The following is a 25,515-nucleotide window of genomic DNA, read 5'->3' as shown; positions in this document are numbered from 1 at the left end:
AATCAACCACTGAGAAGCGTTCTTAAATGAGGCCAATCAGTGTTTCACATTGTTCCGAGGTGTCTTTGAAATTGTATTGACCTTAAATGGGCCCAATCAGTGTTTCAAACTGGTCAGATCGTTCAATCTAATCCGAGTTTTTTTAAAACTGGTCCGAGTTTTCCTGGTCCGACTTGTCCCAATCCCGTCATTCGGTGTCTCGTTTTGACATTTGAAGCTTCCTGTTCTCAATTCTCAAACTACAGACAATTATTTTTAACCAAGAAGATGTCATTTCAATGACTTTAAATGGTAAGTTTTGAATATTTCTGTTATATCTGACTCAAGTGAAGAAATGACATAGGCCGTACTCATTTTATCTCATTTTAAAAAATATTTATTTACATTTTGAACACAGCAACCAAACTCCCCGGCAGTTCCAGTTCCGATCCGCATACGGGCCCGAATACTACTCTACACTAATCACTGCCTTCGGCTTTTTTCGTTACGCGCTCTTCAAGCGGTTTGACCCGGATTGACCTTTTGTTGCTACTGAAGCAAATATCTGCTGAACATTGATGAATGAGGATATTTGTTAACAACTTTACCAGTATATATGAATAAAACCACTAACCGTAAGTAAAATGCACTCAATCCAAATAATTTTACAAAATGAAAAATTTGCAAATTTCTGTATCGTTAGGTCGAAGAATTCAATATTCTGGCATGAAAACTCGATCGACTTTGTTGCATTATGCCATATAAAAAAATCTTCGTCAATGAAGAAACATAAAATATGATCTTCTCGTCTGTGAAGTTGAAAGAACACTTAACGCTATAGCTTTTGATATTAAATTGGACATAATTTTAATAAACTGGCACCCAATCATCAGCTAATAAACTCGTTTGAAGAACAGAATAAAATGTTGGGAGAGGGGCTAAATTTTACCCGAGAAGCTGCTCCATGTGGAATTAAAGATATTTTACAAAAGACAAATTTGGACTCTATAGGGATAAATTTTGGATTTCCTGGGGAAGGCGTGCAAATAATACCAAATTGACACATGGCTTCAAATACATTATTTAAACAAACTTCAGTTAAAGCTTTATATATTATATTATATTAAGACTCTGTTTACTTACCAATCTCTGAATTTCTCAAAACTCAATTCAGATTTCATGGATAAAAAAAATAAAACAATCATAAATTATTATAATTGAAAAATAATATAGGGTAACAAACACATACTAAATTTGTTGTGCAATTTGCTTTTATTATATATGTCACCATGGTCATGTATGTATTAATTTACAATATTCTGGATGGGAGCATTTCCATTTCGGTATTACTATATTTTATTGAATTATTATCCAGTCAATTTATAGTCTATGCAATGTAATAATTAGCTGCGGAACCGTAGCTCTTAGGTCCTTATGTTATTTTTTTACTATTTGCGGACCATAGGTCCTTATGTTATTTTTTGACTATTTGCGGACATAATAATAATCCCCCCCCCCCCCCCACCCGAAGTAAAATCTTTATAATTTTGGTCCAATTATTCTGTATTCTATTTACCCTTTAAGAACCACATTTAGGCCAAATAAATAAATATGTGTGTTTCCTATTTCCCTCTGTACTAAACCCTATATGTTTTTCCCTCTTTATTAAACCCTATATGTTTTAATTAATTAAGCTTGGAAATAGCTGCCTACCTTAAAGTTTTTTTTTGTAATTTTTCAATAAGCACTGTTTAAGTCAGAATATCTCTCCCTTAGACTCAATGTAAAAAAAAAAATGTTGAATTAAATAAATTCCCTACCTACCTACCATTTATTTTCAAAGATGTAATAGGAAACACACACAGTATTTTATTTGGCCTTAGCCCTTATATATACAATGTACATGTACTCTTAATAAACCTTTTATTCCTGCAATAAAAAACACTTTTGACTATAATTCTAAGACGCCAGTAATCAATTCTAATGTTTTTATTTTTATCTTACAGATGGTGACAAAAAGATAACAGCACAGTGTTAAGATTGAATCAGAATGAATAAAACAAAAAGATTATAATAGGTATTGGTTTTTTTTTTAAATATTTTTATTTGCATGGATTAATTACTTTATCAATTTATAAAATAAATACTATTTAATTATCCTGCCTTGCATGGAATAAAATGACTACTTACATTGTTCTAAAAAAAAATGTTTGAAAATAATGAGTAAAATTAATGCTCAAAAACAATGTTTAAAATGTTAACATGAAAACTGATTTTGATTTGAAGCCATATTTTATGAAATTGATTAATGTAGACAAATCTTTTTTATAGTTACAAATGTAGGTGACACTTAAACACTCAATATCTTTCTTTAATTAGTATAGTAGGATGATACAGATTGATGCCTGTGAAAGAGTTATAAAAAAGGTTGCATTTAGTTTTTCATTGTCAATAATACTTCCCTCCCCCTATTTTTCAAACTTTTTATATGTTAAATAATGCAGGTCCTTGCATTTCAACAATTTATTTTTAGTTGTACTCATTTTATTATTTCTTATTTCTTTCAGCTCCATCAACCAGAAGAACTTTGAACACAGTTATTGATTTCTAAGTTTTCTTGGAGATTTTAACAGTTATTGTTAAAATTTGAAATCTAACAGAATGAAAATTTGAGAAAATTAACACATACAGTGTACTTGTACATGTAGCTTCAATATAAATCAACTGATACACCGTAAGTATGTCTTCTATATATGAAAGTTATAAATTGGTTTGTTTACAAAATTTATTTTTTACTAGATATATTTGAGTAAATACCGGTGTCATATGGTATTTTGAACCCCATGGTAAATTGACCCCGGGGTCAAAATACCGCTATGGTAAATTGAACCCCCCCATGGTAAATTGAACCCCCCCTGTATGGAAAATTGAACCCCCATGGTAAATTGAACCCCCCTGTTTTTTTCATCCTAGATGAATATTAGAACATTTTACATTATTCTAAAGCTTATCATAGATTAAAACATCATTCATACAAGAAGGGGAGGTACATTTTCCATGCTTAATTAAAAGAAATATCTTTGCTTGGTATAAGTGCTCTGAAGTCTTTACCAACAAAATGTCATTCAAAATACTTATTGACACATTATAACTAGACCATATGTAGCTTGAATGCTTTAATTATTTGTAATTATAACATATGTATATATATATATATATAAGGGTAGTCTTGATTTTCCATGGTAAAAAAAGGGGGAGGGGGTCAAAATACCATGGCAAAGTAAAATTTTAAAAATATCTTTTCCAGCAAGTTAAATACATACAAACTACTTATTGGTGAATTCTAACTACATAAAAGAGTTAGAATTGCCAGATTTTTGGAAATTAAAGGCCTAGAGTAGGGGGTTCAGTATACCGCAGGGGGGGTCAAAATACCATGGCAAAGTAAAATTTTCAAAATATCTTTTCCAGCAAGTTAAATACATACAAACTACTTATTTGTGTATTCTAACTACATAAAAGAGTTCGAATTGCCAGAATTTCTGAAATTAAAGGCCTAGAGTAGGGGGTTCAATATACTGCAGGGGGGTCAAAATACCATGTCAAAGTAAAATTTTCAAAATAACTTTTCCAGCAAGTTTAATACATACAAACTGCTTATTTGTGTATTCTAACTATATAAAAAAGTTAGAATTGCCAGAATTTTTTTAATTAAAGGTCTAGAGTAAGGGGTTCAATACTGCAGGGGGGTCAAAATACCATGGCAAAGTAAAATTTTCAAAATATCTTTTCCATCAAGTTTAATACATACAAACTACTTGTTGGTGTATATTAACTACATATAAGAGTTAAAATTGCCAGAATTTTTTGAATTGTCTAGAGTAAGGGGTTCAATATATCGCAGGGGGTCAAAATACCATGGCAAAGAAAAATTTTAAAATTATCTTTTCCAGCAAGTTAAATACATACAATCTACTTATTGGTGAATTCTAACTACATAGTAGAGTAAGAATTGCCAGATTTTTGGAAATTAAAGGTCTAGAGTAGGGGGTTCAATATACCGCAGGGGGGTCAAAATACCATGGCAAAGTTAGATTTTCAAAATATCTTTTCCAGCAAGTTAAATACATACAAACTACTTATTGGTGTATTCTTACTACATAAAAGAGTAAGAATTGCCAGATTTTTGGAAATTAAAGGTCTAGAGTAGGGGGTACAATATACTGCAGGGGGGTCAAAATACCATGGCAAAGTAAAATTTTAAAAATATCTTTTCCAACAAGTTTAATACATACAAACTACTTATTTGTGTATTCTAACTACATAAAAGAGTAAGAATTGCCAGAATTTTTTTAATTAAAGGTCTAGAGTAAGGGGTTCAATATACCGCAGGGGGGTCAAAATACCATGGCAAAGTAAAATTTTCAAAATATCTTTTCCATCAAGTTTAATACATACAAACTACTTGTTGGTGTATATTAACTACATATAAGAGTTAAAATTGCCAGAATTTTTTGAATTGTCTAGAGTAATGGGTTCAATATATCGCAGGGGGTCAAAATACCATGGCAAAGTAAAATTTTCAAAATATCTTTTCTAGCAAGTTAAATACATACAAACTACTTATTTGTGTATTCTAACTACATAAAAGAGTTCGAATTGCTAGAATTTCTGAAATTAAAGGCCTATAGTAGGGGGCTCAATATACCGCAGGGGGGGTCAAAATACCATGGCAAAGTAAAATTTTCAAAATAACTTTTCCAGCAAGTTTAATACATACAAACTGCTTATTTGTGTATATTAACTTCATATAAGAGTTAAAATTGCCAGAAATTTTTGAATTGTCTAGAGTAAAGGGCTTCGATATATTGCAGGGGGTCAAAATACCATGGCAAAGTAAAATTTTCAAAATATCTTTTCCAGCAAGTTAAATACATACAAACTACTTATTTGTGTATTCTTACTATATAAAAGAGTTCGAATTGCTAGAATTTCTGAAATTAAAGGTCTAGAGTAGGGGGTACAATATAAGAGTTAAAATTGCCAGAAATTATGGTTATAATACTTCAATAAGTAGTCTGTATGTATTTAATAAACTGGAAAAGATATTTTGAAAATTTTACTTCTATAGCCATGGTATTTTGACCCCCCTGCGGTATATTGAACCCCCTACTATAGACCTTGAATTTCAAAAATTCAAGCTATTCTAACTCATTAACATAGTTATAATACTCCAATAGGTAGTTTGTATGTATTTAATAAACTGGAAAAGATATTTTGAAAATTTTACTTAGCCATGGTATTTTGACCCCCCTGCGGTATATTGAACCCCCTACTATAGACCTTGAATTTCAAAAATTCAAGCTATTCTAACTCCATAACATAGTTATAATACTCCAATAAGTAGTTTGTATATATTTGATATACTGGAAAAGATGTTTTGAAAATTTTACTTAGCCATGGTATTTTGACCCCCCTGCGGTATATTGAACCCCCTACTATAGACCTTGAATTTCAAAAATTCAAGCTATTCTAACTCCTTAACATAGTTACAATACTCCAATAGGTAGTTTGTATGTATTTAATATACTGAAAAAGATATTTTGAAAATTTTACGCAGCCATGGTATTTTGACCCCCCTGCGGTATATTGAACCCCCTACTATAGACCTTGAATTTCAAAAATTCAAGCTATTCTAACTCCTTTACATAGTTATAATACTCCAATAAGTAGTTTATATGTATTTAATAAACTGGAAAAGATATTTTGAAAATTTTACTTAGCCATGGTATTTTGACCCCCCTGCGGTATATTGAACCCCCTACTATAGACCTTGAATTTCAAAAATTCAAGCTATTCTAACTCCTTAACATGGTTATAATACTTCAATAAGTAGTCTGTATGTATTTAATAAACTGGAAAAGATATTTTGAAAATTTTACTTAGCCATGGTATTTTGACCCCCCTGCGGTATATTGAACCCCCTACTTAAAACCACAAATTAAAAAAAATGATAGCCAATAAATTGTAAATTAGATTATCTGCAATACTATTTATCAAAAACAGGGGGGTTCAATATACCGCAGGGGGGTTCAAAATACCATATGTGAAAAATGACCATGATGACCCCGGGGTCATTTTACCGCATGGTATTTTGAACCCGGGTTCACTTTTTAGGGGGTTCAAAATACCATATGACACCGGACCAAATTATATATTAAAGCAAATACTCACAAACGTTTTTTTTTTTTTAAATTACTAATATTTCCTATATGGTGATATAAATTATATGATCAAATTGTCATTTTGTGGATACAACTACATGGTTTATGCTATAAACTGTGAATATAAAAAAAGAGAATGTTGTATGATTGCCAATGAGAAAACTCTTCCAACAAGAGACCAAATGACAGAAGTTAACAACTGTAGCCTCTAGTAGGTCATAGTACAGTCTTAAACAATGAGTAAAGCCCATACCACTCAGAGAGCTATAAAATACACTGAAATGACAAATGTGAAACAATTAAAACTAGAAATTTGGCCTAATTTATCATACATATATGTACAAAATAATGAACGAAAAACAAATAGGTGACACATCAAACAACAACCACTGAATTAAAGGCTCCTGATTTGGGACAGACATACATAATGTATCGGGTTAAACATGTTCGCTGGGACCCAACCCTCCCCTTACCTGGGACAGTGGTGTAAGAGTACAAAATAAAAACAAACTATAAAATTCAGTTGAAAAAGACTTAAATCTTAACTCATCATGAGATGGATACAAGTAGAAATAAATAAAACCAAGAAAAAGGGGGCATGGTCAGGTACTATTACATACAAACAACTGAAAGACACTTAGTATAATGGTATAGATCTAGATTATTTACTCTAAGCACACTCAAGCTTAATAGATGTGAAAAATACCCTAAATCTGATAGGTCCTGCAACTTTTGAAAGAGACTCCAAAAAATTACTTATAAAGGGAACTCAATCTAAATTTTGTGTTAAAATTTCATGAGAAATTGTTCAAAGCAAAGGAGAAGGGCATTAAAGGACTATTTTTTGTCCAAGAATATAAACTATTCCAAAAAGCCCCATTATGTTTGGAATTGCATAAATTTAAGAAACATGAATTAAAAACATAATATTTTTTATACGACCGCAAAAATTAAAAAATTTTCGGTCGTATATTGGTATCACGTTGGCGTCGTCGTCGGCGTCCGAAAACTTTTAGTTTTCGCACTCTAACTTTAGTAAAAGTGAATAGAAATCTATGAAATTTTAACACAAGGTTTATGATCACAAAAGGAAGGTTGGGATTGATTTTGGGAGTTTTGGTCCCAACATTTTAGGAATTAGGGGCCAAAAAGGGCCCAAATAAGCATTTTCTTGGTTTTCGCACTATAACTTTAGTTTAAGTAAATAGAAATCTATGAAATTTTGACACAAGGTTTATGACCATAAAAGGAAGGTTGGGTTTGATTTTGGGAGTTTTGGTCCCAACAGTTTAGGAATAAGGGGCCCAAAGGGTTCAAAATTAAACTTTGTTTGATTTCATCAAAAATTGAATAATTGGGGTTCTTTGATATGCAGAATCTAACTGTGTATGTAGATTCTTAATTTTTGGTCCCGTTTTCAAATTGGTCTACATTAAGGTCCAAAGGGTCCAAAATTAAACTTAGTTTGATTTAACAAAAATTGAATCCTTGGGGTTCTTTGATATACTGAATCTAAAAATGTACAGTATTCAGCAATAGCAAGAAATCTTCAATTGCACAGTATTGTGCAATAGCAAGAAATTTTCAATTGCACAGTATTGCGCAATAGCAAGAAATCTTCAATTGCACAGTATTGTGCAATAGCAAATATTTTCAATTGCACAGTATTGCTCAATAGCAATAAATATCTAATTGCAATTTCAATTGGAGTTATCTTTCTTTGTCCAGAATAGTAGTTGAATCAACTTAAATCATTGTTTTATACAATATATATAATTGATATTTCAATTGGAGTTATCTTTCTTTGTCCAGAATAGTAGTTGAATCAACTTAAATCATTGTTTTATACAATATACAATGTATATTCACTTTTACTACCAACTGATAAATTAAAACAATCTTTACCATTCAGTGATAACAAGCACTTTATTTTACATTTTAATATTTTATGATGTATTTAAATGAGTAGTTATTGTTGCAAACTCCATTATTAGAAATTTGAATTGAGATCAGTTTTGGAAAAAGGGAAAGGGGGATGTGAAAAAAAAAATGGAGCGGGGGGGGGTAAATTTTTCTCATTTCAGATTTCATAAATAAAAAGAAAATTTCTTCAAACATTTTTTTGAGAGGATTAATATTCAACAGCATAGTGAATTGCTGAAAGGCAAAAAAAATATTTTAAGTTCATTAGACCACATTCATTCTGTGTCAGAAACCTATGCTGTGTCAACTATCTAATCACAATCCAAATTTAGAGCTGAATCCAGCTTGAATGTTGTGTCCATACTTGCCCCAACCGTTCAGGGTTCAACCTCTGCGGTCGTATAAAGCTGCGCCCTGCGGAGCATCTGGTTGTCTGATAAGGTCACAATTACATCATGAAGTCGAGGACAAATATAGAATTTATGCAGTTTCCAAAACAACAAAATAAGTTAAGAAAACCTTTATTATAACTATTGACATTATCTCACTAAATACAATTTTTTTCTTGGATGGGCACATTACAGTCTAAAATATAATTTTATTTGACAAAAAACAAAGAAAATTAAGAAATTTTACAAATTTGGTCTAAGTTTATTGCCATGGTAACTCTTTAGTTGTAAAAAGAAACCCATTATTTTCTGAATATGGTGTACCTTAGTCTAGTTTGGACAAATTTTGAAATATTTAGGATAACTGTTAAATTAGCAGTAATATCTGGGCCAAATAAAAACCTTTTTTAGTTAGCCCCTACTACTTTGAGATATTGAACAAAGTGTTGCCATAATGATTTTAAAGGATGGATGGACAAACAATGGCATACCATATACATCCCTTACCTACCAGAAGTTACAAAGTTATAAAAAAAATGTTTATATATTTTCAGATCACAATTATGTCAACCTAATCATTGGAAGTTTATCAAGTTACATGAGAAGCATTGAAAGCCTGCAGAGATTCTACATGTATAAATAAATGGAATAGACTCACAATTAAAAATAACTTTTACACAAGACTAATGCACTCTCAAACAAGGATTATTCATGTTTCAATGAGTGAATTGAAGTGCATACTAGCTGCTCATGAAAATTTTGTATGTCTTCATAAATTAATCATGAACATACATGTATTGTTGTTAATAATTAAAATAGATATAAAGAATATTTTTATCTCAGTTTTAGCCAAATGATACAGTTAAATCTGATTTAACTTCTTTCCAAATATATAAACATATGAATACAAGGAGATTTGGGGTATAGGTTCATTGGACAGCATCCCAACAACAACAAAAAACCACAAGACTAAAGTTGATTACAATTTTCCAAAACAGAATAGTTTCAATTGGCCATTCATCAAAAAGTGTGAATATATTTATAGCCCAACAAATAAAGATCTGCTATCAACAAAAAGAAAACAGTAATAAAATTATCTCGCAAATGAATTATTATTGTGTAAACAGGTAAAATTGAGAATGGAAATGGGGAATGTGTCAAAGAGACAACAACCCGACCAAATAAAAAACAACAGCAGAGGGTCACCAACAGATCTTCAATGTAGCGAGAAATTCCTGCACCCGGAGGCGTCCTTCAGCTGGCCCCTGAACAAATATATACTAGTCCAGTGATAATGAATGCCATACTAATTTTCAAATTGTACACAAGAAACTAAAATTAAAATAATACAAGACTAACAAAGGCCAGAGGCTCCTGACTTGGGACAGGCGCAAAAATGCGGCGGGGTTAAACATGTTTGTGAGATCTCAACCCTCCCCCTATACCTCTAACCAATGTAGAAAAGTAAACGTATAACAATACGCACATTAAAATTCAGTTCAAGAGAAGTCCGAGTTTGATGTCAGAAGATGTAACCAAAGAAAATAAACAAAATGACAATAATGGGTTAACCCGATCTCAAAATGGATACATTATAAACACTTTTGATTAAATAGTAGATTTTATGCATAAAAAAATGCAGTATTACAACTGCTTTTACTACAATGACATTCATTTTTGTCATGAATTTGATGTTAAAATAATTTGGCATATATTACCATATGAGATATTCAAGCTCCATGTAGCTTCCAGGTTTTTGTCAAGCGTGCGACTTTTGTCGCAGAAAGCTTGACATAGGCCTAGGGATAGTGATCTGGCGGCGGCTGTGTATGCTAACTTCTTAAAAGCTTTATATTTTAGAAGGTAGAAGACCTGGATGCTTCATACTTTGTATATAAATGCTTCATGTTACAAAGTTTCCGTCAGTCACATGTCCAATGTCCTTGACCTCATTTTCATGGTTCAGTGACTACTTGAAAAAAGTTAATATTTTTTGTAATGTGAAATTCTCTTATCATAAGTAAAAGGATAACTATATTTGGTATGTGCGTAGCTTGCAAGGTCCTCATGCCCTCAGACAGTTTTCACTTGACCTCATTTCATGGATCAGTGAACAAGGTTAAGTTTTGGTGGTCAAGTCCACATCTCAGATACTATAAGCAATAGGTCTAGTATATTCGGTGTATGGAAGGACTGTAAGGTGTACATGTCCAACTGGCAGGTGTCATCTGACCTTGACCTCATTTTCATGGTTCATTGGTCAAAGTTTAAGTTTTTGAGTTTTGGTCTTTTTTTTTCTAATACTGTATGCAATATGTCAACTATATTTGGTGTATGGAAATATTTTATGATCTATATATCAGTTGCACAGGTTTTATTTGACCTTGACCTTATTTTCACAGTTCATTGCTCAGTGTTAAAGTTTTGTGTTTTGGTCTGGGTTTTTTTAAACTATAAGCTATAGGTCAATTATATTTGTTGATTGGAAGAATTGTTAGCTGTACATGTCTGCCTGGCATGGTTCATCTGACCTTGACCTCATTTTCATGGTTCATTGGTCAATGTTAAGTTTTCTTGGTTAATGTTAAGTTTATGTGACAGTTGAAATAAAGCTTTATATCTAGGACTATCAACATAATATCAATGATTAGTAAAGAAGGCGAGACATTTCAGCGTGTGCACTCCTAAATAAAAATTATGAGATTTCAATTGCTAGTGAGACAATAGTTTAGCAGTGACAAACAGGCAATTGGACCAGATTCCTTTTCAAAGTTTTTGAAATATAAGCAATTGATTTACAGTACATATATTCATCACTGGTTTAATGCACACAACTACAATAACAATTATTGTTAATGCCAAGAGTATCAGGACATAATTTGGGTGTAACAGCTACCAAGGTATCTGTTAGCTTAAAACCCAGTCCCCAATCATGTATATTAAATAATTGAAATTGGTTAATGTGCAGTAAAAGTAAAGAGTATATGTACAATAATGTAAGAGAGAAGGGGTCAAGATAATGTTTTGATGAGCAGTAATAAAAATACAATAAAAATTAATGCAGTAAGGTTCAGTATTTCAAAGAATTATTTCATAGGTGTCTAGGTAAAATGTTTGAACAAGAATAGGATTCATAATTATAAGGACCATTACACCTACATATACCATTCATCTATTAAAAGGGGGGGTAGGTTTGTTTTCTCTCTCGGAAGTAACATAAATTTAAACTGCATTGATCAATTTGTTTTATACAACTGCTAGAAATTTGTGGCTGTGTAATGGTATGGTGATGTCAACATTGGGAGACATTTAGTTTTTAGACAATAACTAAAGTATAAGAGAAGGGATCTGTACAAGATGGTCCAACCGGTCCAAAATTAAAGTTTTTGTTTGATTTTTATAAAAAATAAATATTAAGGTTTTTTTGTTATGCTGAATCTACAAATGATCTAACCATGAATTTAGATTTTGAGCCCCATTGGGCCATTATTAAATTAGTCCACATTGAAGTCCTAAGTGTCCAAAACTAAACTTAATTAGTTTTCATTAAAAGTTCAATTCTTCTGATTCTTTGATATGATGAATCTCAACATGTATTTATATTTTGAATATTATACCATATTACATGTACATATTATAAGGGAAATATCCAGTTTTAAAATTTAAAGTTCTTAGTCCACATTCAATCTGTGCCAGAAATCAAGCTATGTCAAATATATATATAATCACAATCCAAATTGAGAGCTGTATCAAGCTTGAATGTTGTGTCCATTATTGTTCAGGGTTCCACCTCTGGGTAGTATCTAGCGGCACCCAACCATGCCAACAGAGCATTATATTTTGGAAGGAACAAACTTATTTTAACAATTCACTTTTGAAAACAATTATTTATATAGATACAACGTACATAAATGCTGATTTCTTGAATTTTCTTGTTTCATTTACACCTCTGTCATGATTGATGAAAAGAAAGACTGACCATATTCATACTTGAGTTGATGATGTCATAAAAAAGTTCAAGCGGTGGATGTGTGGTTGTTCACAAATAAAATAAAACTGAATAAACATTATAATTGCTATTGTAGGTAAGAAAATCTGGAACACATGTTAAAATATGTCACATTTTGTAAGGTTTGACATGACAAAATGACTGAGATTACTAAATAAGTTTTAGTCATTGCAGACTGTGGCACATGCAGGTTATACCTTATGACCTATAGTTGCTTAAATCAATATCATTTGAACTTTGGTGGATAGTCACATTAGCAATCATACCTGAACTCCATATTTTAATCATCATGTATATTACAGCACATAATGTGTTAAGAGTTTCTGTTCCAATCATTGTATAAATATCAAATGGCCAATATATTATGTGCTACTCAAGTTAGTGAACATATTGAAGGGCAAGTTAACATGGTCATTTGTTAATTAGTCACAAATGTGTTCACTATATGTCAATGATGCAAACTTTAAAGTTTATATATGTAGGGTTGTAGTCTAACTGACAACCTCTTTACTTCATACTGAGAATGTCTTGTCATAGTGAAAGTACAAAAGTGAAAAGAATGAAAATGGCACATTTTTATGTTTATGTTATTTGCAAACACTTTTCCCAGAGAACCTTACTTCTATCTGGTATTTTTTACTAACAATGTTAAACCTTGAACAGAAATGATATGAACCTAGTCTTATATTACATGGGAAGGGGCACTGACTGACCTAAAAAAAAAAGGGGGGGGTTGTTTCCAGTCATGCTTCAGTGATTCCCTATATAATAAACCAACATTTTCTAGGGAAAAAAGGGGGGGCTGGGCCACCCTGGATCTGACTATAAATGGATAAAAGATGTCCCTTTATGTTCATAATCATGATAATGAGGAAAGGCTTGCATAATTTGGTAGACCAAACTTCCTCCGTTGACAACCGCATATTCATTCAAATCATCATTTGTACCTGTCCAAGTTTATGTTGCAGCATTTGGGCTTGTTTTCCCTTTGGACTTAGGAGGGACTATGCGCCTAACATACATTTCAATTCTGATTCACGTTTCCCTCCATGTTTACTTTCCAAAGGGTTCGGGGAGATAACTTAGATAAGAATGCACACATAATAAAGGTCCTGTGTGGGACGTAAATTTAATGCTCATTTTTTAAATCTAGGAAAAGTTGTTTAAATTTTGGGAAGAAATTATCAAATTAAAGTATTTCAAGCCGGTAACTAATGGTTCTGAGGAAATTTATTGCGTAGATAATCGTTCCAAAATTTGGAACGAATTTCGAAAGCCGGTGGCAGTGATTGATGGAGTAAAGGAAAACAGTTCCGGAACGGAAACGATCACTGTCCGGAGTTTGCACAGCAACAGGTCTATGGACACATTTCCGGGTTTCCATATCTCTTTTTCTTTGCATTTGGACGAAACTTTCTAAATGATGACTGAGAAGAAATGTTCAATTGAACGTTTAACTGAGTATTTTTATTTTCTTTAAGGTTAAAGTATTTATGAAACCAAATTTGAAAGTTAAAAGACAGTAAAACTTAATGCCGTTGAAAAGTTTTTAGACACCAGGCGGCGCTGATGTTTGCCATTTTTTTTGTGGCAAGTATTTTTTTTTATAAAAAGCTTGTCTTGAACCTTTCATTAAGACTTATAAATGCATTTAGAATTAAAATTGTGCTTACAATGTAAAAAGGGTCAGAAATTAGTCCAAATACATGTAACGTAACGGTACCCAAATTGCACTGAGTACCCAAATTGCACCTATTAAGCCAAAATAGTTAAAATAATCTTACAAGATTTCCTAGAGACCGTAAACAATTTGTATTTTTATGATTTGATACTATGCACATCTTTCAACATAGGTCAAACTATTTAGATATGCACAGAACGTTCACAGTATTTATCAACAGGTGAACCTGATCCTGATCCTAAGGTCAATAATTGACACTACTGTTCTCTGTGTGCTATCTTCCTCCTCTTATGGTACACCGTTGCTCGAGGTAATATCTCGCGGTACTTTGGTATACTTGTTTAGGCGCAGGATCGGGAATCAGGGATTGCAAGTTCTTGGAATCTCCCTGATTTTGTAATATATTCCCCTACAATTTGCGATGTTGCTTCGTAGGTTTCTCTTTTTGGTGGTGCTAGTATTGACTGTATATTTGTTGGATCGATGTTAAGTAGTTCCATTTGTCTTCGCATGTCCTCTCTTTCTTGTTGGTATCTTGGGCAGTATAGCAGGAAGTGTTCTGATGTTTCTTCTTCTCCGCATTCACAATATGGCGTGAGGGATTGACCGATTTGGTTTCTGTATTTGTTAAGTCTGCTGTAGCCCGTTCTTATTTCTGACAATATTCTTCCTATTTGGTTGTTAGGCTTGTCTAGTTGTGCGTCCTTACCAACGATAGGAATTAGGTTGAAAAGCTGTCTTCCAGTTTCACCAATTGTGCATCTGCTTTGCCATTTGAGTTTTGTAGACATCTTGACTGCACATCTTACATCTGACATGGTTATGACATTATACTGATCATTTAGTGATGAGGCCTCTTTTGCAGCGTCTTTTGCCAACTGGTCCGCTATCTCGTTCCCGGCTATATTAGCATGGCCTGGGATCCAAGATAGGTGAAGTGTTTACTGAAAAAGCAAAATGTATACTGTCTTTTACTGAAACGTCGCATGGCGACGTCATCAAAACGTCATCTTTTTAAAATGATCAAATACAATATGTTACTAGTCTCCATTTAAAAAAAATAAAGAGTAAGCATGGACTAATATCTAATTGCAGGGATGATTCCACTATATAGTTTAGGGCCGCTTAGCGGCCCTTTAAGCGGCCCTTAAATCTGCCAGCGGCCCCAAAAAATGTTTGTGAATATAAATTCCCAATTCAGGAAAATAAAATAAAAATCGGTATTTCCGGAAAAGTTTCAGTCACCGATTACGGCAACTATAATTTGTCATAGTTTGTCGTCAAAACGTAGTAAAATCCAGATAAGAATGCTGACTATGATCGCATTTTATTTACAACAATTTAATTATGTCAACATTGAAATTGAGGTAAACAATTTTAGCAGCCGGATTCAATTGAATAAAATGTTATGGGAGTATTTGAATTCGCAAAAGTGGAGCGCACAGCATTGCAAAAATGCTTTTTGTCAAAATTGGTGTCAAAGCAGACCTCGGCAAAGAACAAATTCAAATTTTGATACAACATTGATGAATAAATTTTAATGGGTGCCGATCTTATAAAAGCAGATCGCCCAGCAGAGCCGGTTATGTAACCTGATTAAAACTTGTTTTGTAAAAGAAATTATTTTATATTTTGCTCTATTTCCTCAAAAGACAAAAGTTTGCGCGTTTTTGAAAATAATGTTGATGATAGACCATTCATGAAATGAGCCCCAGCGGTTTTTTTCAGTGGTTAATACGGCATGCCATTTTGCTATTCAATCTAACTTCAAGATATCTCATAAACTTTACAAGATATCTTATATAATAGTTCATTAGATATCTTATATAGTTTGTAAGATATCTTATATAGTTTGTAAGATATCTTATAAAGTTTATAAGATATCTTACATAGTTCATGAGATATGTTATAAAGTTTATGAGATATTTTTTATATATATAAGATATCTCATATAGTTTTCTTTATCATATATCTTATAAACTATATGATATATATTATGAACTATATATAAGATATCTTATATAAAGTATATTATAAGATATCTTATATACTATATAAGATATCTTATTATTAGCGATATTAGATATCTTCTTTATTATATAAGATATATATTTATATAAGATATCTTATAAAAAAGATTATATAAGATATCTTATAAAAAAGATTATATAAGATATCTTATATATCATATTAGATATATTATTAGAGACATCGTATAGAAATTATAAGATAATTCATATAATATATCTTATATAATTTTCTTAAGATGATATCCAATAAACTATATAAGATATCTTGTATAAAAAATTTTGATAAGATATTTCATATACTTAATGAGATATCTTATAAACTTTAGAAGAAATCTTATAAAGTATATAAGATATCTTATAAGTATATAAGATATATTATATATTTAATAAGATATCTTATAGTTTTTAAACTTTATAAGATATCTTATTAAATATATAAGATATCTCATATAATATAAGATAGCTTTAAAATATTAAATTATATAAGATATCTCATATATCAAATTAGATATCTTATAAAAATCTTATATGTTATATAAGATATCTCATATATTATGAAATAATTTGAGATAATTTGAAATTCGAATAAATAGCTAAACTGCTTGCCATAGGTTTATGTTAGCTGGTATATATGCCTTGTTTACCAAAGTTAAGATGATAGTGCATAATGGTATTCATGTATTACAAGAGGGACGAAAGATACCAAAGGGACAGTCAAACTCATAAATCTAAAACAAACTGACAACGCTATGGCTAAAAATGAAAAAAGACAAACAGAAAAACAATAGCAAAAATGACACAACATAGAAAACTAAAGAATAAACACGAACCCCACCAAAAACCAGGGGTGATCTCAGGTGCTCCGGAAGGGTAAGCAGATCCTGCTCCACATGTGGCACCTGTCTAGTTGCTTATGTGATTACAAATCCGGTAAATAGTCTAATTCGGTAGGTCACATTCATGAAAAGGAAGGGGATTGTAGTTACGACGTAAGGAACATATCCGATATCATTTGTGAAACGGTTATTCCATAACGGTCAACCAACTCGTGATGGCGTCCGTAAAATTTACGAAGGGATGATTTCAACTTCACCATTTGGAACTCTTGGTTTAATATCTTCCTTGTGAGCAGTAACCCTCTATCAAGAAAATCATGATAGGAAATGCAAGCACGGGAATATCGTATCAATTGGGAGATATACATACCCTGTATGCAGGTGCTGCTGGAATGTTGCTACTTAGAAATGGAAAGTTCACAATTGGAAAGCTGAAATCATGTCTTTTGTCGTAAAGTTTTGTTTTCAACCGACCCTCATTGTCAATTTCTAGATGTAAGTCAAGATATGAAGCCGACTTAACTGTATCTGTAGTATCCTTTATCTCCAATTCGATGGGATAGATGCGTTCCACATAGTCACCAAATTTTGAATTGTTTAGTGAAAGAACGTCATCTATATAGCGGAAAGTAGAGTTAAAGGATATTGCTAACTTCTTATCTGTTTTCCTAAGAAGTTCCTGCATGAAGTCAGCCTCATAATAATAAAGAAACAAGTCGGCAAGTAGAGGGGCACAGTTTGTTCCCATTGGGATGCCGACAGTCTGTTGAAAAAACACGTCCTCCGAACGTTACAAATATGTTGTCAATCAAGAAATCAAGCATCTTGATAATATCGGTTTCAGAGAATTTTTTGTTTGCAACTTCCCTGGTCTGAATCCAATAACTTCTTCAATCAGTGTACAGGTGAAACTTAAAATACATTTTCCGTTTTTATAGGCCAGGAAAATGATATTATTTCGTTTTTGATTGTATGCATAAAAAATTCCCAATTGGGGTAAAAATTCCCAATTTGATGTAGTCAAGGGACCCATTTGAAAACACCTGGAATCATCCCTGAATTGTTCAAAATATTTGAAGAAATTAAACAAAAGCTCTGTTATCAGAATTTTGACAGTGCGAATTTAAGCATGGATGCAATTTGGGTACTCCTCATTTCAGAATCATTGATGGTTTGGAGGTCAGTTTAGACCAATTTTCTTATGATTCCGTATGGATTAACAATCAAATTAGTGTTCCTATATAATAAAGAAGGATACGGCTACAAAATAAACACAGAATGGAATTTTTTTTCTTTATCATAAAAAAATGTAGGTGAAAAAACTGTCAAAATAGGTGCAATTTGGGTACCGTCACGTTAAGGCCAAATAAAAATATATGTGGTTCCAGTTACCCTACCGTCCCTACTATTTCAGCTTAAGGAAGCTGGCTGTCATGTTTTGGAATTTTGGTCAGATTTTCAGGCATCCTCTGGTTTTATCCGTTGGAATGCATAAACAAATTTTGCCCGATAACCCCCATTTTCTTTTTATAATTCTTTTACATGTACATGATGTGTAGTTTTAAAGCTGTCTGTTTAACATGTTTAAGTCTTTTAAAATTTTAATTACTTTTTAATAGTTTTTGAAGACTTTAACTTGTCAATAATAAAGCTATGAAAAGTCAAGAGAAAATATTTTCCCGCCAAAATTTCAATGGCTTATATATCGAAAACGAGCACAGCGACCTATATATTTTTTATGCTCTATGGATTCTTTTATTAATCCCCTATCAATATAAACTAAGCTTTTGAAAAGTTAATTACTTTGAAACTGAGAAGCGAACTCCCTTAAAAATAGCCTAACCTAAAGATTTATTACCATTTTTCATTAAGCACTGTTAAAGTCAGAATGTTGCGCCCATCGACTCAATGTAAAAAAAAACATAAAATAAAAAAGATCCCTACCTATCTACCCTAACTTTTTTTCAGATGTAACTGGAACCACACATACTTTTTTATTTGGCCTATTTACATGATTTATGACGTCCGGCAAGGCTATTTAATTTTTTTTCTGGGACACCTTCCTATGAATTTTCTGGGACACCTTCCTACGTATGTCATAGGAAGGCGTCCCAGAAAAAAAAATGAAAATAGCCTTGCCAGACGTTATAATTATTTGGACTGGTCAGCATGGTCAGGAATTCAATACCATTAATTGGTGGATTATACCTCAAATCTGATACTATCATAATTAAGATTGCTCAAATAGACTAGGGTTCGGTTAAGTATTGGGGTGAAGTAGATATAAAACACAGTCATACTTCACCTGAACAATGGAAGTTACTATACAGAAACAAAACAAACCTAATTAAGACTTCCCAAAACTCATCCCAAAACTCAAACCTTAAAATAAATCCATATGCTGTCAGGCAGCTTTGAAAGCAGAAAGTTAAGCCCGATGATACATTTTTTGTACATATACTGGTCCCAGGGGACGTACTTAACTTACAAGGTGCAATTATTCAATTTACACGTCGTAAAGTCTCACTGTGAACTTAAGATGAAGAATGACAAACAAAGCGCCATCGCATGTTGATCTTGTTTAAATCTATATTCAAAATGACTTCGTGTCGAACATTGTGAATGTCATCCATATATTATCCATAAACATGATAAACTCCCTTTATATACACATTAGTGACACGAATTAAGAGAACTGTTTTAAAAAACTTCTAACAATACAAATGAAAGATGATAGATGAACTTCAAGACAAATGGGGTGTGAACGGAACTACATGTAGTGTCGATGTGGTATCCGTGTACTATGGACACTGTGATTCTTGTTTCCACATGTTTTACTTATTTTGATATATATTATGCAACTGGTATGACCCCTTAAATATTTAACATTTCAAAGAAAACAGTCAGAATACAGAGAGACTTTATATTAAAGCAGTATAATCGTTATTTACATGTACATGATGTAGATAAACGCCAAAAATAATTGTCCTCTCTAACATGTCTAAGGAGGTATAATAGTTGTGGTTCTTGTGATCTAAACACCTTGATATGGAGAACGCTCTGATTGTCTTTTTTATTTTTATACGACCGCAAAATTTGAAAACATTTTCGTCGTATATTGCTATCACGTTGGCGTCGTCGTCGTCGTCGTTGTCGTCGTCGTCGTCGTCGTTCGAATACTTTTAGTTTTCGCACTCTTACTTAAGTAAAAGTGAATGGAAATCTATGAAATTTTAACACAAGGTTTATGACCACAAAAAGAAGGTTGGTATTGATTTTGGGAGTTTTGGTCCAACATTTTAGGAATTAGGGCCAAAAAGGGCCCAAATAAGCATTTTCTTGGTTTTCGCACTATAACTTTAGCTTAAGTTAATAGAAATTTATGAAATTTTGACACAAGGTTTATGACCACAAAAGAACGGTTGGGATTGATTTTGGGAGTTTTGGTTTCAACAGTTTAGGAATTAGGGGCCAAAAAAGGGCCCAAATAAGCATTATTCTTGGTTTTCGCACAATAACTTTAGTTTAAGTAAATAGAAATCTATGAAATTTAAACACAAGATTTATGACCATAAAAGGAAGGTTGGTATTGATTTTGGGAGTTTTGGTCCCAACAGAATAAGGGGCCCAAAGAGTCCAAAATTAAACTTTGTTTGATTTCATCAAAATTGAATAATTGGGGTTCTTTGATATGCCGAATCTAACTGTCATGACTGTGTATGTAGATTCTTAACTTTTGGTCCCGTTTTCAAATTGGTCTACATTAAGGTCCAAAGGGTCTAAAATTAAACTTAGTTTGATTTTAATAAAAATTGAATCCTTGGGGTTCTTTAATATGTTGAATCTAAAAATGTACTTAGATTTTTTATTATTGGCCAAGTTTTCAAGTTGGTCCAAAGGGTCCAAAATTAAACTTTGTTTGATTTCATCAATAATTGAATAATTTGGGTTCTTTGATATGCCAAATCTAACTGTGTATGTAGATTCTTAATATTTGGTCCAGTTTTCAAATTGGTCTACATTAAGGTCCAAAGGGTCCAAAATTAAACTAAGTTTGATTTTAACAAAAATTAAATTCTTGGGCTTATTTGATATGCTTTATCTAAATATGTACTTTGATTTTTGATTATGGGCCCAGTTTTCAAGTTGGTCCAAATCAGGATTCCATATCAAGTATTGTGCAATAGCAAGAAATTTTCAATTGCACAGTATTGCACAATAGCAAGAAATATCTAATTGCACAATATTGTGCAATAGCAATTAATTTTCAATTGGAGTTATCTTTCTTTGTATAGAATAGTAGTTGATAATATATGTTGGAAATTTGCCAGACATGACTATGAATGTCATTTTCTATTTTTATTTGCCAATAACTTTATGTAAATAACTTCATTGGAAATTTGCCAATATAAAATGTTGCTGATGAAGCTTCTTTTTCCTTATCTTATCTAAAATGTTTTAGATAATGTATGTTGGACATTTGCCTAACATGACTATGATGTCATTTTCTATTTTTATTTGCCAATAACTTTATGTAAATAACTTCATTAGAAATTTGCCAATATAAAATGTTGCTGATGAAGTTTTTTTTATTGTTTTATACAATAAACAATGTATATTCACTTTTACTACCAACCAACCTTTACCATTCAGTGCACGTGATAACAAGCACTTTATTTTACATTTTAATATTTCATGATGTATTTAAAAGAGTAGTTATTGTTGCAAACTTCATTAGAAATTTGAATTGATGTCAGTTTTGGATAAAAGGGAAACGGGGATTTGAAAAAAAAGGGGGGGGGGTTAAATTTTTCTCATTTCAGATTTCATAAATAAAAAGAAAATTTCTTCAAACATTTTTTGAGAGGATTAATATTCAACAGCATAGTGAATTGCTCAAAGGCAAAACAAACAAACTTTTAAGTTCATTAGACCACATTCATTCTGTGTCAGAAACCTATGCTGTGTCAACTATTTAATTATAGATTTAAAAAGTTTGAAGAAGAAATCTTTAATTGATTTGTAAAATCTTGACATTTGTTTTGTGTAAAAAAAAAAACCATGTAATGTCAAAAATTTGATCACAATCCAAATTCAGAGCTGTATCACGCATGAACGTTTTGTCCATACTTGCCCCAACTGTTCGGGGTTCGACCTCTGCGGTTGTATAAAGCTGCGCCCTGCGGAGCACCTGGTTCATTTTTGTTATCTATCATACGACTGGTAGTACGTATGCATGTTTCAAACAGGAAGTCTCATCTATGACTAAAGGTCAGTCTGATGACGGAATCATATCCGGACTCCTTTTTTGTCGTTTTTTTCTCCAAAATTAACTCAATCTGAATAATCATAAGAAAGGATGACAAATGCGACTATGCATGGTAACTGTAGGACACAGAGGTATAATGATTAATGTATTGTGGAAGGAAGAGAAGCGACACACAAAATGAGGTCTTCTCGTTTCATAGTATAGATTCACTCTTAAAGTCTTTGCATCGGAAGCTCAAATTTGATAGTTGAAATTGTTCTAATTCCACGCCACAATTCAGCACCCAAAGTTCAGATATAAAAAATGCCACATTTTTTTTATTTGGTATCATATGGCTTTGAAACTTTGTAAACTGTTTTATAATATACTAAGCTTAAATCATGCCAAGTTTTATCAGAATGTGTCAAGTTTAAGGCCCCTTATAGGCCCAAGACAACAATTAATGACCCCGCTTTTCGTTCTGCACGAATATAGTTCCTTTTAATTAGAGTGTATTTTTCCTTATTTTTTTTTCTTTCCCTTCCTCACTCATTTCTTAGATTTTTTTGGGTGGAAATGAAAGAAGAGAGGTGAAATAAATTTTTGGATGTTGTATTTAAACTGATTTTGATATGGAATGAGTGATTAGGCCAAGTGCAAAAAGGTAATATTTACAGTTTTTGGAACATCTCTTGACTTGTCAATAAGGGTATGGATGTGTATTGGTTCAATTTGTAAAAGTGATTGGTTCAATCTTTCTGAATTTTAGATATATATTTGGACTACAAAACGGACTAGGACTTTACATTACACACAACAAAAAAATTGACAAAAGTGCATGGTGCAATTTTTTTATTGATGCAAAACGTTATACATGTTATAAAGAACTGATAGAGGAATTAATTGTGGTCTGTGGCCTGATAATAGAACCATGCGATTTAACGTCTCGGGTGTTTTCCTATAGTAATAATAGAACCATGCGGTCTATCTGATAATCCGAAAAACGTAATTAACCCTCATTCATGATATATTTTTTTTGTAAACATCTTTAAATTTGTGAAATTTGGCTAGTACAGACGAGATTTAACTCTTATAATAATCTCATTTAGTTTAGTTTGGTATTATTTCGATTGAAGAACCCCGAAGACTTTTTAGGAATATAGTTTTTGTCTCCATAAAAGACGCTTAACCATGTTAACTGTCCTTGTCATTTTTTGGTCTTTGGCTTGTTTTGACATTTTGTAAACATGACTTCAGCGATTTGTTGTTTTGTTCTAAGTTTTGTTTAATGGTACTCTATACTGTTATTCTTGTCACCGTGATGAAGTTATAATAATACAAGATGAAATGACCTCTGATACAGAACATCTGGAATAAGTATGGTATCGACACAGACCCAAATTTAATGTACAAAAAAAAACATTAACATGAACAAGGCAACAGTACCAGTTTAAACATAGTAAATAAAGGTTAACTGAAATATTGTTGGGGTTGGAAGAAGTTATTGTATATATATTCATTGAAATTGAAATTACAAAATCACAGGAACAATATCCATGATTTTATTTAAAATCATAAAGGTAAGTACCAACACCTTTTTGCCAAAATATACTGATACTTTTTTTATTTTTTACAGAGGTCAATTCAAATGGCCCATTATTTTTTAAAATGGCCCATTGAATTTATTTTTGAGGGGCCCTGGGACCATAGTGAAAAAAACCTTCCAGATCACTGGGTAATCACATTTTAACCCTTGTACCAGATCACTTTATGTAATCTCTTTCCCACAATTTTAAGGCTTGTGCAGTTTGCAGGCTGTTGTAAATCGTTGTCAGTAACCATGGTAACACAATTTATTTTGCACGTCTAGTATATCAAATGGTCGTCCCCTTAGATAAACGTGATTATCAAAATAAATTTCATCTAGGCTACATGTATATGTTATTACATTTTAATAATGTATCACTAATCATAGATGTGGGGTAATTGTTTTTTATCTTCATAAAATTTGAATTAGTTGTGATAACAATGTTAATCAGTTGTTTAACAAAAACACTGTAATATATATATATAACAAATAGACAGGTACATGTATGTGAACCATAGGCTTCACTCTTCAAATTACAGAATTCCCCGTATCTAGCCCCCTCCTTTACTCTAGCAATCTGAAACATGAATTAGATATCACATGCCTGTCTTGTGTACAAGTACATACCACAAAATACACACCTGCAATCAAGAAATTTCGATTAGATAAGTACACATTGTTCTTTATAAAATCTGAATTACGAGGGAACTGTATGACCTTCACTGTATTGTCAGCAAATTTTATTGGCATTCCATTCTTCAAATTACATTTAATAATATTAGACCCAGGATTTTTTTTTACAGGTTCACATCTGTTTATAAACATGATAGATAAACTCATCAAAGATACCAGGATTGAAATTTTGTATTTGTGCCAGACGTGCGTGTCGTCTACAGAAGACTCATCAGTGACACTCGAATAAAAAAAAAGTTAAAAAGGCCAAATAAAGTACGAAGATTAAGACCATTGAGGACCAAAAAATCCTAAAAGTTTTGTCAAATACAGCTAAGGTAATCTATTCCTGAGGTAGAAAAGCCTGTAGTATTTCAAAAATTCAAAGTTTTGTATACAGTTATAATTATGACCATATCAATGATAACTTACATGTTTAACATTTTATATAAATCTTTATTTGCAGATTCTGATCAGGCTTATTGACTGGTGGCAGATGGGGTAAAATGTATGTAATATAAAGTGGCATTAAGACCATGACGACAGACTGTACAATAACATGCTGAAGTTGCAATAAGAGTTTGATGAAGGTCCACGTGTAATCCCCTATTGACAATTGCAGAACTCTGGCCAACAGATTTCACATTGGGTATTTAAAATGTTTAATCATTTAATCATATTGATAATTAGTCATCCGAATCTGACACATTTGCTTAATGAAAAGTTGGCAGAACTGCTATACATGTGTCAATGAAAACTATGGCAATAATATCCCGCAGAGCATTCTGCTCTTTGATTTTCATGATATTTGCGCTTTGCCGTCTCTGATTTCCGATGATTCTTGACTTCCGAGCGATGACCTATCTTAAGATGCTTAAATACATCTCGACCTTATATTTAGTTTTCATTCTTGAGAAATAAGTCTTTGAAATTAAT

General features: G+C 32.0%; 1 protein-coding gene and 1 long non-coding RNA gene across 2 annotated transcripts in view; both read left to right on the top strand.

Moving 5' to 3' along the window:
• The first annotated feature begins 206 nt into the window (after positions 1-206).
• The window catches only part of LOC143051533 (uncharacterized), a 621,634-nt gene continuing 596,325 nt past the window's right edge, over positions 207-25,515 (top strand). Inside the window, exons 1-2 of the mRNA XM_076224424.1 lie at positions 207-291; positions 25,046-25,228. The gene's annotated coding sequence lies outside the window, so the exon portion shown is untranslated. The remainder of the gene's footprint in view (positions 292-25,045; positions 25,229-25,515) is intronic.
• LOC143051512 (uncharacterized) lies at positions 405-9,269 on the top strand. The gene is made up of 4 exons (XR_012970816.1): positions 405-614; positions 1,986-2,056; positions 2,547-2,713; positions 9,070-9,269. It is a non-coding gene; the product is annotated as an uncharacterized LOC143051512 (long non-coding RNA).

This window comes from Mytilus galloprovincialis, chromosome 11 (assembly GCF_965363235.1).
Source record: "Mytilus galloprovincialis chromosome 11, xbMytGall1.hap1.1, whole genome shotgun sequence".
In the NCBI taxonomy this organism is placed as follows: Eukaryota; Metazoa; Mollusca; class Bivalvia; order Mytilida; family Mytilidae; genus Mytilus; species Mytilus galloprovincialis.
Note: the sequence above shows the minus strand (reverse complement) of the source record. Positions and strands in the feature narration are given on the sequence as shown.